Source organism: Haliotis rufescens, unplaced genomic scaffold (assembly GCF_023055435.1).
Source record: "Haliotis rufescens isolate VD_foot unplaced genomic scaffold, xgHalRufe1.0.p SCAF_89, whole genome shotgun sequence".
Lineage (NCBI taxonomy): Eukaryota > Metazoa > Mollusca > Gastropoda > Lepetellida > Haliotidae > Haliotis > Haliotis rufescens.
Genome location: NW_025964382.1, coordinates 313,090 through 337,405, shown reverse-complemented (window position 1 = coordinate 337,405; position 24,316 = coordinate 313,090).

Below are 24,316 nucleotides of genomic sequence, written 5' to 3'. Positions count from 1 at the left end.
CCAACGCTCCACAACGTCCCGACCCTGCCGCGGGACCTCCAAAAATCCACCAAAAACATCGAAAAAAACAACAAAGTCGACCCAACCCTAGCTCACCCTCTAACCCCCTAGGGTTAGCCCTAACCATACCCGTTAGCTCGATTTTCGACTCTAACCGTAGCTAAGACAAGACGTGCCAAACTAGGGGGGAAAAACGTATAAATATATATTTTATTTTCAGCAATGTATTTTATATTAAATATTGAGTAAAACCTTTGGAGACGTGCCCTAAAATGACAGAAAAGAGCACCCAACAAACCCAACCACAACAGAACACAAACCGCTCCCACAACAAATCAAACAGCCCACAAGGACCATAGCGATCGCACTAAACAATAACAAATCTCTAAATAATTAAATAAGATGGACAAAAAAGAATTGCACTATCTAACCCTAGTTGCAGCGCAAACAAAACGCTCGAAAAACGCCACAAAACGCACGCGCGCGCACGACAACGGGGAACTGCAGACATCCAAAACACCACCAACGCTCCTCAACGTCCCGACCCTGCCGCGGGACCTCCAAAAATCCACCAAAACATCGAAAAAAAAGCAAAGTCGACCTAACCCTAGCTAACCCCCTAACCCCCTAGGGTTAGCCCTAACCATACCCGTTGGCTCGATTTTCGACTCTAACCCTAGTTGGCCAAAGACCATAGCAATCACACTTAACAATAACAAATCCCAGAATAATTAAATAAGATTGACACGACAACGGGGAACTGCAGACATAAAAAACACCACCAACGCTCTGCAACGTCCTCCAAAAATCCACCAAAACATCAACAACAAAAACAAAGTCGACCTAACCCTAGCTAACCCCCTAACCCCCTAGGGTTAGCCCAACATACCCGTTAGCTCGATTTTCGACTCTAACCCTAGCTAAGACCAGTTTAGGTCAAATTGACCGCAAAACGAGCCAAACTAGAGGGGGGAAACGTATAAATATATATTTTATTTTCAGCAATGTATTTTTTATTAAAAATTTAGTAAAACCTTTGGAGACGTGCCCTAAAAAGACACAAAAGACTACCAAACAAAACCAATCACAACTGCAGACATCAAAAACACCACAAACGCTCTGCAACGTCCCGACCCTGCCGTGGGACCTCCAAAATTCCACAAAAACATCGGAAAAAAAGCAAAGTCGACCTAACCCTAGCTAACCCCCTAAACCCCTAGGGTTAGCCCTAACCATACCCGTTAGCTCGATTTTCGACTCTAACCCTAGCTAAGACCAGTTTAGGTCAAATTGACCCCAAAACGTGCCAAACTAGGGGAGAAACGTATAAATATATATTTTATTTTCAGCAATGTATTTTATATTAAATATTGAGTAAAACCTTTGCCAACGTGCCCTAAAATGACACAAAAGAGCACCCAACAAAACCAACAACAACAGAACACAAACCACACCCACAACAAAACAAACAGCTCACAAAGACCATAGCAATCACACTAAACAATAACAAATCCCAAAATATTTAAATAAGATTGACAAAAATAAATTACGCTATCTAACCCTAGTTGCAGCGCAAACAAAAGGCTAAAAAAACTCCACAAAAGGCGCACACGCACGACAACGGGGAACTGCAGACATAAAGAACACCACCAACGCTCCGCAACCTCCCGACCCTGCCGAGGGACCTCCAAAACTCCACCAAAACATCTAATAAAAGCAAAGTCGACCTGAACCTAGCTAACCCCCTAACACCCTAGGGTTACCCCTAACCATACCCGTTAGCTCGATTTTCGACTCTAACCCTAGCTAAGACGAGTTTAGGTCAAAATGACCCCAACACGAGCCAAACTAGGGTGAAAAAACGTATATAAATATTTTATTTTCAGCAATGTATTTTATGTTAAATATTGAGTAAAACCTTTGAAGACGTGCCCTAAAATGACACAAAAGAGTACAAAACAAAACCAACCACAACAGAACACAAAACCACTCCAACAACAAAACAAACAGCGCACAAAGACCATAGCAATCACACTAAACAATAACAAGTCCCAAAATAATTAAATAACATTGACAAAATAAATTGCACTGTCTAACCCTAGTTGCAGCGCAAACAAAACGTTCGAAAAACGCCACAAAACGCACGCACGCGCACGACAACGGGGAACTGCAGACATCAAAAACACCACAAACGCTCCTCAACGTCCCGACCCTGCGGCGGGACCTCCAAAAATCCACCAAAACATCGAAAAAAAGCAAAGTCGACCTAACCCTAGCTAACCCCCTCACCCCCTAGGGTTAGCCCTAACCATACCCGTTAGCTCGATTTTCGACTCTAACCCTAGTTAGCACAAAGACATAGCAATCACACTAAACAATAACAAATCCCAGAATAATTAAATAAGATTGACACGACAACGGGGAACTGCAGACATCAAAAACACCACAAACGCTTCACAACATCCCGACCCTGCCGCGGGAACTCCAAAAATCCACCAAAAACATCGAAAAAAACCAAAGTCGACCTTACTATACCCGTTAGCTCGATTTTGGACTCTGACCCTAGCTGAGACAAGTTTAGGTCAAAATGACCCCAAACTAGTAAAACTATTGTCGAAAAACGTCTTTTTTCAACCTCCATCCTTTCAAAAGCACACTCCTAGGGGCACCCAAGGCCATTTCTACCTCCACACCTCGTTCTTACAAAATAATAAGTTCAGGTCACAAAGAGCATATGCGCCAAACACGTAGACACAATCATTCATACATTCTGGGATTGCAGTTAGGTAATCTTCATTTGGCAATTACCTGCAAAATGCCTTCAGCATAAACTAGAACTAAAACTTGATATTACTAGCAGACTAATACGGCTACATTATCCAAGTAGATACAATGATCCCATAACCATTACTATCATACCTTGTAAAAAAAGGATTAAAAAAAACAAGTTTCACGAAAGCATGACCCTGCAGCGGGACCTCCAAAAATCCACCAAAACATCGAAAAAAAAGCAAAGTCGACCTAACCCTAGCTTACCCCCTAACCCCTTAGGGTTAGCCCTAACCATACCCGTTAGCTCGATTTTCGACTCTAACCATAGCTAAGACCAGTTTAGGTCAAAATACCACCAAAACTAGCAAAACTGGGGTGAAAAAACGTACATATATATATTTTATTTTCAGCAATGTATTTTATATTAAATATTGAGTAAAACCTTTGGAGACGTGCCCTAAAATGACACAAAAGAGTACCAAACAAAACCAACCACAACAGAACACAAACCACACCCTCAACAAAACAAACAGCGCACAAAGACCATAGCAATCAAACCAAACAATAACAAATCCCCAAATAATTAAATAAGATGGACAAAAATAAATTGCACTATCTAACCCTAGTTGCAGCGCAAACAAAACGCTCGAAAAACGCCACAAAACGCACGCGCGCGCACGACAACGGGGAACTGCAGACATCAAAAACACCACCAACGCTCCACAACGTCCCGACCCTGCGGCGGACCTCCAAAAATCCACCAAAAACATCGAAAAAACCCAAAGTCGACCTAAACCTAGCTAACCCCCTAAACCCCTAGGGTTAGCCCTAACCATACCCGTTAGCTCGATTTTCGACTCTAACCCTAGTTAGCACAAAGACCATAGCAATCACACTTAACAATAACGAATCCCAGAATAATTAAATAAGATTGACACGACAACGGGGAACTGCAGACATCAAAAACACCACCAACGCTCCACAACGTCCCGACCCTGCCACGGGACCTCCAAAAATCCACCAAAAACATCAAAAAAAAACAAAAACGACCTAACCCTAGCTAACCCCCTAGGGTTAGCCCTAACCATAGCCGTTAGCTCGATTTTGGACTCTGGCCCTAGCTAAGACCAGTTTAGGTAAAAAGGACACCAAACGAGCAAAACTATTGTCGAAAAACGTCTTTTTTCAACCCCCATCCTTTCAAAAGCACACTCCTAGGGGCAGCCAAGGCCATTTCTACCTCCACACCTCTCATTTTGGACTCTGGCCCTAGCTAAGGCCAGTTTAGGTCAAAAGGACACCAAACGAGCAAAACTATTGTCGAAAAACGTCTTTTTTCAACCTCCATCCTTTCAAAAGCACACCCCTAGGGGCACCCAAGGCCATTTCTACCTCCACACCTCGTTCTTACAAAATAATAAGTTCAGGTCACAAAGAGCATATGCGCCAAACACATAGACACAATCATTCATACATTCTGGGATTGCAGTTAGGTAATCTTCATTTGGCAATTACCTGCAAAATGCCTTCAGCATAAACTAGAACTAAAACTTGGTATTACGAGCAGATGACTACTACTACATTATCCAAGTAGATACAATGATCCGATAACCATTACTATCATAATTTGTAAAAATGGATTTAAAAAAACAAGTTTCACGAAAGCATGACGCTGCCACGGGACCTCCAAAAATCCACCAAAACATCGAAAAAAAAGCAAAGTCGACCTAACCCTAGCTAACCTCCTAACCCCCTAGGGTTAGCCCTAAACATACCCGTTAGCTCGATTTTCGACTCTAACCCTAGCTAAGACCAGTTTAGGTCAAATTGACCCCAAAACGAGCCAAACTAGGGGGGGGGGGGGGGGGGGGGGGGGGAAACGTATAAATATATATTTTATTTTCAGCAATGTATTTTATATTTAATATTGAGTAAAACCTTTGGAGACGTGCCCTAAAATGACACAAAAGAGCACCCAACAAAACCAACCACAACAGAACACAAACCACACCCACAACAAAACAAATGATCCGATAACCATTACTATCATACTTTGTACAAATGGATTTAAAAAAACAAGTTTCACGAAAGAATTACCCTGCTGCTATCTGACAACATGCATAAATCTTTGAATAGCTACTGGTTCTTATCTACCGCAACGAAGGGGGGCTGATATATGAACTTGGTTCGTCCGTCGGTCCTTCTGCTTCTAAATTTTACAAATTGATGTTACTTGTCACGATCTCAACTGATTTTAAAAAATGATGTCGTACTTTGATTTATACAGAGTTATGGCCCTTGCTCAATGCTTTTCAACTTAGTATCTATTTTGTGATATGGGGAGGAGGAAAACTACTGGTTACATAAATGAAAACATGCATGCTTATCAAAGAGATATTTGTCAAGAATGAGATCGAAAAGTGGTCACATACTTATTTTTTTACAGAGTCACAGTCCTTAAACCATGTCGCAATACGTTGTGCACACTGTGTGCAATGGAAACGTACTTTTCAGAAACTCCTGAAGTTGCATGCATAAAAGCTTGCATGCTTATCTAAGAGACATTCTTTCAAGGCTGAGTTCGAAATTTGATCCCTGTCATTTAGTATTTGTTTGTATAGTTACGGCCCTTAAATCATGTTATTTTACTTACCGCATGGTGTCTGCATTAGGGAAACGACTAAAGTTAGCTTGTCATTTTCTTGTGATGACATCAAAAGCGGCCCGATGGTGTATCTCTTCTTGAGGCTTTGAAGGACTCTTTGATAGTTATTATTCACTACTATAAAAAGAAACAAAATTTGTATGTACCCCATGACGGGGGATAGGGATAGGGATGTACTTTGATGGCAGTTTTTTTATTCATTACTTTGTCCACAAAATGGGTGATCAATTGCTTTACTTTTGAACTCATTCACAATGCCTTATGATATCATATCTTGTTGAAATCTTGAGATTTAATTGCGTGAGTGAGTTTGATTTCAGCAATATTCAAGCAATCCCAGGGCTGGGAACACAAGAAATAGGCTTCACACATTGTACCCATGCCAGGAATCGAACTCGGGTCTTCGGCGTGACGAGCGAACGCTTCAACGACTGGGGAACCCGACCGCCCTTTTGATTTCAGTGTTAGCCTTTAGTATTTATTTAGAAAATAGACCCGTGAAGATTCCGGGGTAGAATAGGTCTTCAGCAACCCCTACTTGCGCTAAAAGGTGACTATGCTTGTCGTAAAAGGCGACTAACGGGATCGTGTGGTCAGGCTCATTGTCTTGGTTGATGTATGTCATCAATCCCAATTGCGTGGATCGATGCGCGTGATATTAATCACTGGATTGTCTGGTCCAGACTCGATTATTTACAGTCTGTCGTCATATAGCTGGAATATTGCTGAGTGCGGCGTTTAACATCAAACCAACCAACCAACTGAGAAAATTTGTTAATACTAATGGTGACAGAAAATATTCTGGCTAGTTTAATGCCATTGTCAATACCTGGAATTCCAACACCGTTGGGAGTATGAAACTGAATACTGTTCTAATACTAAAGATGCGAGTCATCTGACCTTACCTTTTGGTGGTCGGGTCACACTTGAGAAAGTACACACTTTTACCCTCACTCGTTTTCTTTCAAGTACCTTCTGGCTCTATATATTTTTAAAATAAGAACATCGATGAAATAATTCCTCTTACGAGCTGATACACTAGCACATTACATTGTCACACGCGTATGTTGGTTTACCCTAACTACTAGTAATAACACTGAATCAGATGATTCATCTTCCTTCAGAAATAAGTATTCTTTGTCAGGGTTGACAATGGATATTGCCACAACAACCCTAACATTTAAGTGACAGCACTTATGCTTATCGGACCAAGATGGTAAGAAAATATTTAACAAATCTAAAATGTACTGATTTGCTTGTACAAATAGTCCATGTAAACAACATATATGTCCCAATTATCCCAGGACCAGGTTTTGGTTTATGTTGTTGTTTCTTTGTTTGGTGTTTAATGACAATCAGGTAATTGACATTATGAGCACCAGTCAGCGGATCTGACCACCTGATCTCGTCTGTCGTTTATGTCGATATATATATACTCACCGGCAAATGAAACGGATACGTGAAGATCCGGGGTAGAATAGGTCTTTAGCAACCAATGCTTGCCGTAAGAGGCGACCAACGGGATCGGTTGGTCAGGCTCGCTGACTTGATGAATGTCACAATATCCCAAGGGCGGGGATCGGAGCTCTTGATGTCTATCATCCATGTACACAAATGTCTCCGTTTATCAGTGTTCTGATGTAGTTCAATGATTGTCAAATAGCCAGTTCCCTTTCAATTATGCATCAAACATAACTAGAAACAAAAATGACTGGTCACACATGCTAATCCGTTTCCTATTTAGATCTGCACATAGAGATTTAGGGTGACAGCAAAATATCCACAAGATTGTATGACAATAGTGATCTTTCTACGATATTTCAAAGAACGTCATATAAAACGTGTTAGATCAAGGATACAACATTCAAGGCCTCAGCAAAGATTTCTAAGATCTTTATGGAAATAATGTGGAGGGGAATGAAAGTCAACGCTTCAGTGACCAAAGTGATTTTCGATGCAATTCTTTATTTTGATGTATACCATATGTCCGCATCTTTATGCCGGTGAAAAGTTTACTTTAGATAAAATAAGGTGAGATAAGCTAATTATTTATTATCGCGTGGACAATTTGGTTTACAGCGTACAAGATATCAGTTAAAGAACAATATGCATTACATGGTATTACAGCGGTTCAGTGGTACTGTGTTAATTAAAAATCAATTTAAACATTACCTTTTGTTTTTATTGTGTGTTTCTATTGAGCAATATTTTATGTCACCAATAACCTGATGTATTTATACAATGTGTCCAAAAGAAACATCCTGTGGTCCCCACTAAATTTTGTTGACATATTGGTTAACTCGGTATTACAGTGTTGCACAATATTTTTTTGGTTGCCATCGTGATATAATAACAGTCACTAACTATACCACACTAAACGATAGCTGCTAGTAGACTTGAAACATACCCCAATGTCATAAATATGTTCTCCAATACAACATTCTTACATTTACTGCTTCAAAAGAGGATTGTTGCTGGATTGTTAAAAACAAATACTGTAGTGTTTGTGAAAATTCTAACAAATCTATTTACAACCGCGTATTCGGCTGTATTGATAGTCTTAAGAATAACTGTTGACTTCATCAATGTAACTCAACTGCGACGAAAATTCTAAAAATAGCAGCTAATGAAATACGCACGCAACCTTTACCCTAGTTTGTGATGTACGCTGATTTTCCCGCTGTCTGCGTTAATCAATGACTTTAGAGATGGGATTTTGAACCGACCCTCCGAGGTGTGGTAAACTAGCTTTGAGAATAATTTCAGGAAGAGTTACCTCCTCTTGCCATGAGCATTGCTACTAAATATAACATTGTTTTCATGACTGAACTGTGCATATATAAACTTGGTCCCGTCGCGATTTGGCTGAAATGATGCCAATGCGGCAATAAGTTTTAACTCACTCACTCTTCCATGACATGTTCTGGTCAGTTTGGGGAATTGAAATGAACTATGAGGCTGACATACTGCAATTTCACTCCATCACTAACTCTGATACTATTTCAATGTCAATATCTGTACTTAAGTGGCAGTCTAAACCTAAACTGCAGACAACATATCCCCAGGGAAGCTACTGTCCAGTGACGATTCCTCAAAGGTATAATTTATATCTGTCTCATTTATGACATGCATCATTTTAAATCATAAATACGTGGAATTACACGTGGTTACGTTAAGTGAGATACAGGACATATCTGAAATAGAAGAAAGAAACTTGTTTTGTGGAAAATTGTTTGTCTACTAAGTGCCTTACCGAACGATAGTAACTGATGGAACGTCGTGCTCCTGCTGATGTAGGTCTGCACGTGACTGATTCATACAATATTACACAATTAACTGAAATTAGTTTACGTATTCATGTTTTGTGATTCTTACCACTGCATTTCCATAGGTTTAATTAAATAGTTTATGATGGTAAATATTGACCCTCTACTTTGTGTAGATGATGAATAATAAACAGAAGTATGTGTTATTTTTAAGTGTTGCCCACTAGAAAGACAAATTCCGTGCCGGAAGATGTTGCTGATAAACAAATGTGAGACGTACTATCTTAATATCAACACAAGCATCATTTATACTCACAGAGGTAGTTTTTTTAGAGATTATTAGTAAATAATCAAGAACTTTAAATGTAAATTAAAGTGACATTGTCCATTTCATTTACATATTTTCATATCAAAGAATGTGTTTCCGTCTGTAAAGGAGTATGAGATGCGTTAGCATCACATTGTGAATGTATGTGTGACACATAATTTGTTAACACTGAAAATTCTGCAAACAAATCAATGTATTTTAGACACGCTGTAAACTGTGTAAACTCCTTGGTCTATTGATTCCATGAAAAATTAAATAGAAACATAATATTGTCTTGTGGAAACCAGCATACACTCGCAACCGTCTTACACAGTAATCGTTTTAATTGATTTGCGTTTTCAAATCAAAATCTTCTCGTGGCTACTTTAAGGCAAGGAAAATGCGTTCTAAAAGAAAACACACACCTAAATACTCTCCAGCAATGATGTAACCCTACTCACAACGCATTGGCCGCGGAAAGGGTAAGCACATACAGTAAACTACGGTTATAACGAACTCAAAGGGACCACTAACTTTAGTTCGCTATAACCGTAGTTCGTTATAAGCAGATATACAGCATATATACAACAAATGGCCGGGACTTAAAAATAAGTTCGTAATATCGGTCAGTTTATTATAAGCGTGTTCGTTATAACCACAGTTTACTGTACTTCTGCTTTGAGGATCATCACACCCAACATGTGTCAGGTCAATTTAGGCTTACTGAAAAGGAAGTAACATTCCATCATTAGTCATGGTGTCGAGTTCCTGAAAGTGAGTGAGTTAGATGAGCGAGTTAATATTTAACGTCACATCGGCAATATTTCAGCCATATCGTGACGAGAAGTTATATCATATTAATACATATATTCAGACTTTATAAAATCCTGTCATCGATGGACAGTAAATTAACTAGAATATGACAGATCCATAGTTAAAGCTAGCATCACTGCAAAAAAAATCCATATATACAAGCTTGTATATCCTTTGGAAAGATGATATTTCCAAAGGATATACAAGATTGGAAAGATGATATATACAAAATATACAAGTTTGTATATATGACATATACAAAATATACAAATTTGTATATATGGTGTATCCAAATTTGTTTTGTTTGTATATATTGGTAAAGGGAGATAATTATTATGTATTTGTGTATAATTATGATATATGTGCAAATTGAAGTGTTTTAAGTTGAGCACTGTGTTTCTTTGTATATGTTGGTAAAGGAGGATAATTGCTATGTATTGCTCTATAAATGTTTTGTATGTGCAAAATAGTATCAGCAAGTTACAAAAAACTGATTTAGTGGCGGGTAACATTACTGGAAGGTTTAATTAGTACTCCACACTGTTAGCGGGAGTACATACTGTCCTTGCAATGATATTGACGGGTGGGCGGTTGAGGCGTCTGGTACTTTTCCTGGCGCGGTGCTTGGTATGTGAGTAGACTTTATGGTCAAATGCACAGAGGGGATTAGCTGTCGGGGGCGATTGCTTTGGCGGTAACTTCTGTATTGAAAGTGTTTGAGCTTGGATTTGTTTTACGGGGAGGCCGCGATGTGTTTTGTAACATGCTCTCGTGCACATATGCCAACAGAGTGGATTGCACAGAGGATGAAAACTATTTTATCACTACTTAAAAGTGTTGAATTTGGTTTGTTCTGAGCTGTCGGTTTCATTGTAGATATACATTGTTATAATGTGAAATCTCGGCGGAAACGCGGAAAATCGCGTTTTGTAAAACGGTGGTCCTTGGGGAAAATTGTATTATGACCGGATGCGTAAATAACGTGTGTAATATATTCCCGTATTATATTTTATAATACTTGTTCTTTAAATATTGTTATCAATGCGAGAACGAAGATTACCTTGAAAAAACACAACAGCATGCATATGTTCTAGCAAAAGGAAACTTGATATATATTCATTTGGCTTAATTTCTACTTTGGAAAACTTAGTTGGCGCTCTAAAAGCTTGATGCTGTATAATTTGGCACGCGCATGGTTGGGTGCAAACCATATGTACATCAATAATAATAGTAAAAATAATAATAATATAATAATACATCATGATGGCAGTTTCAATGTAAAGATAAAGTATTTTTAAAGATATGGAAAATAAATCTTAATAACTGCTTTAATCTTTGATCTTTGGGAAAATAATAATGGAATTGGTTGAGTGACTAACGTATTCTACTTTTAAAGTGACAGGAACGTGATTTACATAATTAAAATATAGAATAATATACAAATTATAAGAGAGGGTTTGTGATTTATTTTGGGATGAAGTCAGTATTTAACTTGCGCTTTCCGACATTATGCGTATTTCGCACACGGTTAAGAAAAAAAATGCAATTCATTTATTTATAAAAAGTACGAATGCATCAATCCTACATCACAGGACCATGTACATAATTTGTTGAATGTTATTTCGTGAATACACAAATTGCATAACACATTCCCTGAGGACAAACCCAAATTGCCCGTCCCTTTGTGACAGGTGTTAATTAGAGAATGTATTGCCACCATATTATGTCCCGGCACTTTTATGACATGTAATGAACCTAGTCAATCCCTGGGTCTGTAACAACAACATGGGTCTAATAAAATCAAAGTAACATAAATGTTACGTCATTCGAATTAAAAAAGAGACTGAAAAAATGTAACATGAATACAATTGCCCTTTTGAGGGTAATATAATTTTGGGAAAATATACGTTTTCTTGTATTTATGGACGACTTCACACAAGCTGAAAAATTAAACATATGTTTATATAGCTATATTTACATACATGGCATTAACATGTAATAATAATATTGATCATGTTTGTTAATTTGTACATTTCGTTGTTATTGGTATCCTGAGTATGTTGTAATAATGCATGTGTTCTGATCTTATTTGACACAGATTACATGAACTAGTAGAGTGACTTTCTTTCATCAGCGTGGAAGGATTACCCACACATATACCCTTAATCCTTTGTCAAACAGAAAGAAGTCATATAGATATCATATCTAACTGGTACTAAAAGTTCACTATCAATCTCCTCTGATAACAAACTTACATTTAATATCCCCAAGCTACAATACCAAGCATGCTCATGGAGTAATTATGAGAAACCCGAATGATATCCTGTCTACGTGGTCACACCCGGTGATTGTTAAGACATTCAGACAATATGGCAGTCTGTATTCATTTCTTATATCCCAAAAGTCCCCACCAAGCTTCCTTTTATTAACATTGGGATGAGGGGAGATATACATATTGTATTAAATAATACATCAATACATCAAAACAGAACAAAAAAGATAGGTCAACAGTGCGGTTGGTGGAAAGGGGTTTTCTAAGAAAAGTTATTTAACTCTTTAATACTTAAAACGTGTCTCAAAGTATGTATTAAGTCTTACTACTAGTTATTATATATGTGCAAATCCACCCGAATGTCGGATGTACATGGCCGATTTCAAAATAGCTAAATTAGGCACTGTTCAAATTGTTTCCAATAAACCACTGATTAGAAACTCACTTAACCTTTAGAATAGAATCGTTTCTAAATATATTGTAGTTGGGGCATGTGTAAAAATTAATGCAGTGTACCATTGTGACAGCCACAAGAGCATGCATGATGTGTTATCTGAGATGTGTTTTTTAAGCCGATGGAAGTTTAAAGTGACAAAATCTGGTATCATGGCTTAACTGAATATAACATTGTCTAAGTTTAATAATCCTCTTTTTCCGGTGACTATTCCAAATATTAATGGTATCAGGTAGGAATGACTTGCATTCAGTTCTACAACGTATAGCCTGTGAATTGGTTAGATTTCTTTATATGTAATCACTAACAGCAAAGATGTTTTCCATCTTGTAAAAAGGTGTAATGGCTACGTTGGTCTCACTCTACATTTTCACGTGGCTTGTACCTCTTATTGGCCAACAAATAGTCCGTAATCAGTGAGTGGGCGAGGTAAAAATTAACGTCTCATCGGCATTATTTCAGCGTCCGTAATGAATTAATGTGTAGACATTCTAGGATTAATTCTTTTTCTTTGGTACAATTATCCAAAACATTTGAGCAAAATATTGGCAATATATATATGCTTGTTCATGACTTATGTAAAAGGGGTTATTTATCTGAGTGATTGAGTATGGTTCACGGCGGTGGACACCAGAAAGGTATTTAAGACAATTAATCATAGGGCTTACCTCGTTAACTCGCCAATATCATAATCTGACTGAAATATTAATACCAAAGTCCTTTCATTTTAAGATTAGGTTTTGCACTTGGGCACACTTTGACGTGATATTGAACAGTTTTCTTTTTCCCTGGATTAAGTTTTACTTGCATTCATTCATTTGGTAATTTTCTCCAAATTGGCATTAATATTTTATGCAGTAGTATTTGGAACTGTCCATTTTGGGAATAGGGTTGACCCCACCGCAAGCACAGTAAACAGAAATTCCAAGGTGAATAATATGTACTATAGTTTGTTGGCTCGACATGCAAGACTCCATAATTTTAGCTATAAATTCATAGTAATATTAAATTAAGTTTTTTTTATAAAGCATTCATTGATGTATTTGACATGAGACGTAGCGACACTCATGTATTTTATAATAATGTACAATTTCAATGCCTTAAATCTGTTGCATTAAACAAATTCTTTGATTTGATGTTGTCATATTGTGACTCAATTTGTGTCTAGTCTTCCAAATGTTCTATTGCGAATACATATAGTGTCAGCGCTCATGATCGCCATATCTATGAATGGATGAAAATATCATCATTAATAAACTTACCTGAGCTCAATATGTGTTCTGAAGACAAATCGCTGTAAAGCATCTTGCACGGCTTCGTTCGCGTTCACCCTCAAATGTACGAAAGGAAAATCTGCAACTGTGCGTGTTCAATGTTCGTTTGTATTTTTGTGACAGACGGTCGTTATTTTCATTAAGATTCCACAAATTCATAAATCACAACTGATGTAGCTGCCTTGGTTAACTGGAGTCAGGATATAACTAATTACAAACTCTGTTCTAATTATGCTAATCGAGGAAGTGCATTATACTGGATGACAAACTTAGTAATCCTTTCACACTAATCCTTGTTTACAATGAACGCATGTCAAATGACTAAATAAACATCCTTTTTTATTTTCTTAAGTAGAAGTATCACAATGGGCGGTGAACACAACTGTTTGTAGAATGATAGTTTCAGAAAGGAATACAAATACAAATATACAGAAAGGGGTTTAAAATGGTTTCTTTCTTTGCATCCACGCATTGTTGTTTTGGATGCGGTTATTTGCTGTCGGAATTGTTTTTGCAATTCAATTAGTTAATTACATGTCACATGACAACTGCATGTCACGGGGGCCTGGACATAAATCACGTGGTGCACTATTAGGCCTATAATAACCCCCAACCTTGATTCTGCATCAATTCAAAAACTCCTGAATCCTCATCGACTCCTGAACACTTAGATTTTGACGTTGTCATCTTGATCATCAGAACCATCAAAGGCGGCAAAATACAGTAAGCAACCTTTCTCCCACTTTTCAATTCAGATGTAGACAAGTACAACACGTTTAGTAATGATTTAAAAAATTGTACGAGTTTCTTAGTGTCAATAATTAGTAGAACAGACGTAAAACAGACATACGAATGGACACGTTATAGACAACAATCCTATATATTTTAGTAACAATGATTAGTTGGAGTGACCAGTATATATTTGCAAAAAATAGATTTATAAAAGTTCAGCTTATTAAGTACAATACACCCATCAAATAGAGCTGCATGTGTCAGGGACCCAATCTAATAAGCGCCAACATCTAGAACCGCTGCGCCGGAAGTAGGTAACGTTTCTAGCTCTTACGTCGAGTAAAATCAGAAATGATTCGCGTGATACATATATGATGTACATATATGTGAACAGCCTCTCATTATTAATGCCCTTTAATTGTAGTCTTCTTACTATTTGATCGTTTGTGCCACACAAAGCTATAAGTTCCGTAATAAAAATACGGAAAAATGAACAGATTAATCTCATGGACATATATTCAAAAATGGTAGCATAACGAATGAAGTAATGTTTTAATTTCCGTTCCCATAATACTGTTTAGATGAAACACCGTTAGCAACTTGAATGGGAATAAACAGTGGTAGCTGTCACTAGCCAAAGGATACTAGACTATACAAGAACAGTTTTAGCATCTCACACCGTCCCGACAGGCGCCAACCTCTCAAATATTGCACAACATATATTGATGGCGTAGTATGATGTTAATATTACATTGTTTCTTGAATACTGTGCGAAGAATATTTTGTACGATGGCAAGATTCAAAACAAGTATCATTATCTTCTTTGCGAGGAATTTGGAGGTTGGAGTATTGAGAGAGGATAAGATCTGTGGATGAACAACATCACTTGCTTGATAATGGTGTTACAACATACACCTAAGCGTCGCTCCTAACTGTAATAAAGACGTTGTTCATCAATATATCTTATCTCTACTCAGTTTTCATTATCGCTAAAATTAGACAAAACTGTAAAAATGGTTTAACATGTGTGGTAGCACAGCTAGTCCCTGTAAAATTTTCATTTAAGAAAAATAAATAAAAAATCACAGCGCACAGGGAAATTGGGCGAGGCTCAATTCGAACGGTATTCCCATGTTATGTTATGTTTTTCTGAAAATGTACATGAAGCGGATTGGTCAAGAAGTTTATATGAAGACCACTCCGGAATACAATGATTCAAAAATGCATACATGATATTGTAAATATATCTAGATTTTTAGACAGGATAATGCATAGATAATATTCCAACAGTCAGATTAACCAGATTAAACAGATTCCTCTACGCTGGGCAAACACTGGTCTATGTAGAATCATATCGTTATCTGGGACTACGAGTTGACGAGCATCTAGATATGTGAAACTGTGAAAGAGTTGTACAATTCTGCCAGCCATGCTTTGTCTTATTCTGTTGGGTGTATGTCTTATGATGTTTTTTTATGAAACTGTATGAAAGTCTTGTTGAGCCGGTAATGATCTATGGCTCTGGTATATGAGGATAAAACATTAATCTAATCCACAATAGAGCCCGTAATTATTTCTTGGTGTTAGTAACGGTACCTCCAGTATAGCCACTAATGGAGACATGGGTCTCTCCTCCCCGTTTGTTACATTACATGCTAATGTTTTTAGACTACCCCAAGATTTAATAACAGTACTTGTAACGCTTTGATGAAGAAAATGGTTACTATGTAAAAGTTCATGGAGTACTAAAGTTGTTAAAATTGCCTGTAATCTTAATATTTATGATGTTATGAATATTATGACTGCTCCAATGTCCCGAAAGAAGAAAATTGCCCATATTAAAAACGTTCTCGTAAACAAAGATGAACTGAGCTGGAGAACAAAGCTTTGGAACGATAAACATAACGTTAAGGGCAATACATTAAGAACTTTCATTATCGTAACGTTGTTGCTCCTTATGTTTTAAATACAGGGACCACCGTCGCATTTTAGCTAGTTTTAGATCTGGATCGAAACAGGACGATTTACAACCCCCCAAACCTTTTAGAAAATAGAATCTGCCAGCACTGTTTTAAAATTGTTCATAAAAGTTTGTCGAAAATGAATTTCACTTTATTAAATGTTATGTCCTTTATGATTTGAGAAGTATTTTACTTAGATAGTGGTCATCTCTTTTGAAACACGTGACGCATTCATAAAATAACTTCCTCTGTAAGGTTCACACCCAATTGTCAGACATCCCATTTGGCAGGTGACCGAATCATCAGACAGACTAGTCAAGTGTGACCAGTGTATTCGCCTGGTCTAAACTACTAATTACTGTGCTGCTCTCGACTGTGGGCAGAGTAAGCTATTCAAACTCGTTAAGTGATACAGATTAACCAGATTCCTCCACGCTGGGCAAACACTGGTCTATGTAGAATCATATAGTTATCTGGGACTACGGGTTGACGAGCATCTAGATATGTGAAACTGTGAAAGAGTTGTACAATTCTGCCAGCCATGCTTTGTCTTATTCTGTTGGGTGTATGTCTTATGATGTTTTTTATGAAACTGTATGAAAGTCTTGTTGAGCCGGTAATGTTCTATGGCTCTGGTATATGAGGATAAAACGTTAATCTAATCCAAAATAGAGCCGGTAAATTATTTCTTGGTGTTAGTAACGGTACCTCCATGTATAGCCACTAATGGAGACATGGGTCTCTCCTCCCCGTTTGTTACATTACATGCTAATGTTTTTAGACTACCCCAAGATTAATAACAGTACTTGTAACGCTTTGATGAAGAAAATGGTTACTATGTAAAAGTTCATGGAGTACTAAAGTTGTTAAAATTGCCTGTAATCTTAATATTTATGATGTTATGAATATTATGACTGCTCCAATGTCCCGAAAGAAGAAAATTGCCCATATTAAAAACGTTCTCGTAAACAAAGATGAACTGAGCTGGAGAACAGAGCTTTGGAACGATAAACATAACGTTAAGGGCAATACATTAAGAACTTTCATTATCGTAACGTTGTTGCTCCTTATGTTTTAAATACAGGGACCACCGTCGCATTTTGGCTAGTTTTAGATCTGGATCGAAACAGGACGATTTACAACCCCCCAAACCTTTTAGAAAATAGAATCTGCCCGCACTGTTTTAAAATTGTTCATAAAAGTTTGTCGAAAATGAATTTCACTTTATTAAATGTTATGTCCATTATGATCTTAGAAGTATTTTACTTAGATAATGGTCATCTCTTTTGAAACACGTGACGCATTCATAAAATAACTTCCTCTGTAAGGTTCACACCCAATTGTCAGACATCCCATTTGGCAGGTGACCGAATCATCAGACAGACCAGTCAAGTGTGACCAGTGTATTCGCCTGGTCTAAACTACTAATTACTGTGCTGCTCTCGACTGTGGGCAGAGTAAGCTATTCAAACTCGTTAAGTGATACAGATTAACCAGATTCCTCTACGCTGGGCAAACACTGGTCTATGTAGAATCATATCGTTATCTGGGACTAGGGGTTGACGAGCATCTAGATATGTGAAACTGTGAAAGAGTTGTACAATTCTGCCAGCCATGCTTTGTCTTATTCTGTTGGGTGTATGTCTTATGATGTTTTTTATGAAACTGTATGAAAGTCTTGTTGAGCCGGTAATGTTCTATGGCTCTGGTATATGAGGATAAAACGTTAATCTAATCCAAAATAGAGCCGGTAAATTATTTCTTGGTGTTAGTAACGGTACCTCCATGTATAGCCACTAATGGAGACATGGGTCTCTCCTCCCCGTTATATTACATGCTAATGTTTTTAGACTACCCCAAGATTTAATAACAGTACTTGTAACGCTTTGATGAAGAAAATGGTTACTATGTAAAAGTTCATGGAGTACTAAAGTTGTTAAAATTGCCTGTAATCTTAATATTTATGATGTTATGAATATTATGACTGCTCCAATGTCCCGAAAGAAGAAAATTGCCCATATTAAAAACGTTCTCGTAAACAAAGATGAACTGAGCTGGAGAACAGAGCTTTGGAACGATAAACATCAATGTTTAAAACTACTTTCAACTACTTGTTGCTGGCGTACGCATTTTATATTGATCAAACTGTTATTAAGATCTGTAAAACATAACGAAATACAAATTATTTCATAACATCATATAGTTGTCATAATGAAAATAGTATTAAAGCATTATTGTCACATGCAATAATTATACTGTTCGGTATCATTAGTAAACTTTGCAACCACATATTATGTGAAACATTCTATAAGAGGTGAGGAAATTGAATGAAGCAGTGGTAAAATCTAACCATATATACAAAATTGTATATTTTGGAAATACCAACTATACAAAATTGTATATTTTGGAAATATCAAATATACAAAATTGTATATTTTGTATATATGGGTATTTTTTCTTGTGCATACAACCATAATCATATATCACTATATATTAAAATACAATATAAACATGTTTGACTTTGACTCTGATCATATTGGTGTGTACCTGACAAACAGATACAAATCTCTGTTCAATGGTATATGTTTTGACAGCTCATTAACTACTCTTGTATTCAGACAGAATTCGAAGTTGACAGTGTGTGTGTGAGTGGTTTAGGGGTGTGGGGTGTGTGGGGTGTGTGCGTGTGTGTGTGTGTGTGGGGGGGGGGGGGGGGGGGGGGGGGGATTGGTTGGTTTGTTGTGCGCTATGAAGAAAGTGTCATTCTGATTGTATGTGTTTCTTTTAAAGTTTATTTTAAAGTTTTAAGGTAAACCTAGCATAGAAGATGTAAGTTCATATGCCACACTGTGAGAGAGTGAGCATAACATACATTCGAATATACATGATTAGATGAAATTCCTTTGGTCTTTGAAAGGCATTTAGAAGTGATACACACAAGGGAGATAATATATGGACGTCAACTTCTTTATTATGAGGAACACAACGTTTCGGAGCATGTGCTAACCCCTTCACCTGATGATATTCATCAAAATAAAGAAGTTGATATCCTTCATCTGATGAAGGAGTAAGCATACGCTCCGAAACTTTGTGTTCCTCATAATAAAGAAGTTGACATCCATATATTCTCACCCTTATGTTTTAGTTTGATCGTTTTTATCTTGCACGTATAATATCCAACACATGTGCATTTTGGACGTGTTGTTATGAACATGGATTCATTTGTTGTTTTATTTCATTCCAGACAACACTGCCTATCACCTCTTTAAACCTAAAGTCAATACTGATAATGAGGCTTCTTCAAGTCCGTCTGATACTGGTTGTTCACACGTGGCTCATCTCTGCTAGAAGAAGACGTGTTCCGTTCATTAATTGTCCATCATCAAATTCAAATAGTGATTTGATTACAATATTACACGCTCGAAGCAGGATCGAGTGTTCTGTGATCTGCCTGAATGAGCCATACTGTCTGTCAGCCTCCTACTGCAGGACCACAGATGGCTACACGTGCCAGCTGAGTGGTTTTTACGCAGACGGAAGCTGTACTGAGTTTGTTGCTGAGGGGGGCTGCAGTCAAACTGCTATGGTGAGTAATAATAACTATTATAAATGTGAGTTGAAGTTTGGTTTAACGCCGCTGTGTTATTACTAAAATCACAGCTTGATTTGTGAGGAAAGCCCGAAGTCTCTATGAGCGAATGGCGATGGCTTAGCCTCTCATGGCCCCAATAATGATGAAACGAAACAAGGAATTTTGAATGAGTGACTGGGTGAATGACTTGCTAAACACCGGAGTGAACTACCAATATCTCAAGTCAAGTACCGTCAAGTAGCTGGAATATTGCTGAGTGCGGCACTAAACCACAAACAAACAAACAAACAAACGATGACATGCATCAACCAAATCAGCAAGCCTGACCACCCAATCAATTCCCCTTTGCTGGAATGACGGTATACTCAGACATAGATCCACTGACCCGAAACAGACCTTTGCACCTCCATCATGATCATAAATATTTTATCCTCACAACGCCTTGAAATATGGTAAGCACGTTCCTTGTTTTAAAGACGTCGTATTTTCCTTGTTATTGTTGTTCTATTACTCAGGTGATTACAGAGCCTAGGAAATCTGTGATACTTTACTTGCAGTTTAAATGTTCATTTGACAGAATTATACATAACATGAATGGTTTGCTGTTCATTTTCAGTGCATTGCGAAAACAATGCTTACATGCCCTCTTTATGTAACTCACTTGATCTGTTTTTAGATGACAACATTTTTCACAAGATATTGTCAAAGTCACATTGGTACTTGCTTATACGCAGAAAGTAAGTGGTTGTGAATTATCTTTGTCAGGAAAGATGTCAGTATTCCTCTTCTGTGTTCTTATGATTTTATGGGCAAACATTCAGCGTTCCGTACTTTATTCTTTGCAGGTCAATCCCTGGGAGAACGGGGCGACTTTCTTCCCTCAGAACAGGACATGTCTCTGTGCCGATGGCTTCGTCGGTGATTACTGTCAAAGGCGCTACAGAGGTGGGTATTACAACAAGAAAGGTGATTACTGTCAAAGGCGCTACAGAGGTGGGTATTACAACAAGAAAGGTGATAACTGTCAAAGGCGCTACAGAGGTGGGTATTACAACAAGAAAGGTGATTACTGTCAAAGGCGCTACAGAGGTGGGTATTACAACAAGAAAGGTGATAACTGTCAAAGGCGCTACAGAGGTGGGTATTACAACAAGAAAGGTGATTACTGTCAAAGGCGCTACAGAGGTGGGTATTACAACAAGAAAGGTGATAACTGTCAAAGGCGCTACAGAGGTGGGTATTACAACAAGAAAGGTGATTACTGTCAAAGGCGCTACAGAGGTGGGTATTACAACAAGAAAGGTGATTACTGTCAAAGGCGCTACAGAGGTGGGTATTACAACAAGAAAGGTGATAACTGTCAAAGGCGCTACAGAGGTGGGTATTACAACAAGAAAGGTGATTACTGTCAAAGGCGCTACAGAGGTGGGTATTACAACAAGAAAGGTGATTACTGTCAAAGGCGCCACAGAGGTGGGTATTACAACAAGAAAGGTGATTACTGTCAAAGGCGCTACAGAGGTGGGTATTACAACAAGAAAGGTGATAACTGTCAAAGGCGCTACAGAGGTGGGTATTACAACAAGAAAGGTGATTACTGTCAAAGGCGCTACAGAGGTGGGTATTACAACAAGAAAGGTGATAACTGTCAAAGGCGCTACAGAGGTGGGTATTACAACAAGAAAGGTGATTACTGTCAAAGGCGCTACAGAGGTGGGTATTACAACAAGAAAGGTGATTACTGTCAAAGGCGCTACAGAGGTGGGTATTACAACAAGAAAGGTGATTACTGTCAAAGGCGCTACAGAGGTGGGTATTACAACAAGAAAGGTGATTACTGTCAAAGGCGCTACAGGGGTGGGTATTACAATAAGAAAGGTGATTACTGTCAAAGGCGCTACAGAGGTGGGTATTACAACAAGAAAGGTGATTACTGTCAAAGGCGCTACAGAGGTGGGTATTACAACAAGAAAGGTGATTACTGTCAAAGGCGCTACAGAGGTGGGTATTACAACAAGAAAGGTGATTACTGTCAAAGGCGCTACAGAGGTGGGTATTACAACAAGAAAGGTGATTACTGTCAAAGGCGCTACAGGGGTGGGTATTACAATAAGAAAGGTGATTACTGTCAAAGGCGCTACAGAGGTGGGTGTCACAAGAAAGGTGATGCTCGTTTTGCACACCTTACATCTGAGGATATACGCAACTGCCTGTACTCTTATTATTCGTGATTTTTTTAAATAACATGTTGGTGGAACTTTGTCCAAAGGATCAGTTGAAGTAAGCAAGTTTGATGTTATGCTGCTTTTAGCAATATATTCAGCAATATCTCGGCTTGGTACCCGAAAATGGATCCTCACATTGCACCCATTTTGGGAATTGAATGCTGGCCATCGGCGTGAAGTGCGAACGATGTTACCACGAGGTAATCCTAACGCCAGTTGACATGTTTACAGAATGTCCCAGAATGATGAATCTAAGTATGATTTTTGTTTGTTGTTTAACGCCGCACTCAGCAATATTCCAGCTATATGACGGTGGTCTGTATATAATCGAGTTGGACCAGAACAATGTTGTACTGATATTGTAGGAATAACTACTCATTGGTTGGTGATAAGGATCTACTCCATTCGTTACCAGGTTATCAATTTTTGGCCAAACAAGCAGAACAAAGTTTAAACTGAGGGAGAATCTTTGGAGCGGTAATACTATACATAAAAAAAACAGTTCACTGTCTTCGTCAAATGGTCCCAAAGTGAAGAAAACCCATTTCTTATTCAATTCGATTGAACATTATTTGGTCTAGATTTAGTATATGCCTGTGCCAAAAACATCTACCTGGTGCGTGCACCAAACCATGTGTATGCTATTTAAAATTTAATTAATTCATTAGAGTGAGTGAGTGAGATGGATTTAACGCTGCTTTTAACAGTATTCCAGTTATATCACGGCGTGTCAGCTTAATGTGGGAGGACAGCCCGAAGTGATGCAGGTCTCAGACGTTTACCACTTCGGTGAAACCCACGGGCACGGGTATGGTGCTGACAAACCAAGAAACATAATCGGGGCGAACAAAAATTCAAACGCACAATCATAGGTTTCTGGCGTGCCCAAGGGACGCAACTCTGCACAGCGTATACCGGCGCCTTAGACGACCGTGCCCCCTTTATATTAGAATCAATTGTAGGTTTTATAACCCATGTGGCGGAAACCTCAATACACTAACAGGAACTGAAGCTCATTTAGTTGAAGATGGTATAATCCAAATCCTAAGCACTTCTCTGCCCATACGATCGTAAACATCTCTGGATCAAGTTTTCGGGACTTAAATACACTTACTATGCATTATGTTCTAAATTAAATATACTTACTATGCATTATGTTATAAATTAAATAAACTTACTATGCATTATGTTATCAATTAAATATGCTATGATTTATGTTCGGCATTATATATACTTACTAAGAATTGTTTTCTGCATTAAATATACTTACTATGACCGGACGATGTGGTTCTTACTCACAAATAGGTTTTACTTCTGAAATCACAAAGAATGCTTGTGTAATAGATTACATACGTGTTTCTGCAACTCTATTTGAGTATTTGATTGACTTCTACCTTCTGGAATGGAATCGATCACATTCCTCTCGCAATGAAAAATCCTTTCATATTTGGGATAACTGTTTCTTAGAAAAGTACAAATACTAGTATTTTATTAAGTTGACTACCATCCGGGAATCGAACCCACACTGCCAGGGTGAGACACATAGTCGACAGCACTCAAAATCTGCGCTCTAGCCCACTCAGCCACCGAGGCTTCCAATGAAATGTACTCCGACAACTACTAGTCTAGATAAGATACATTGTATACCGCGCCGACAAGTGAATATTGGCACGGCTCTCATACCCGAAAGCTATGAATGCACAATGCCATTTAAAGCGTGGTCAATTGTAAATGTTATATTTCGGATATTACTTTCTTAGATAAATACTGATTCTGGTACTTTTTCGGGTTAAGTCCCATCCAGGATTCAAACCCACACCGTCTGTCAAGCGTAAACTCCTAGAAAATCAACTGAGATTGTAAATTCTTCTCCAAGATTTATTGTCATGGCATACTATGGCAAAAAAAAACCTCAATCAGTTTACAATTTCGAAAGCCTTCACGAGTGCCTGGATGAGGTTAGGGACATTACGCATCTTCATG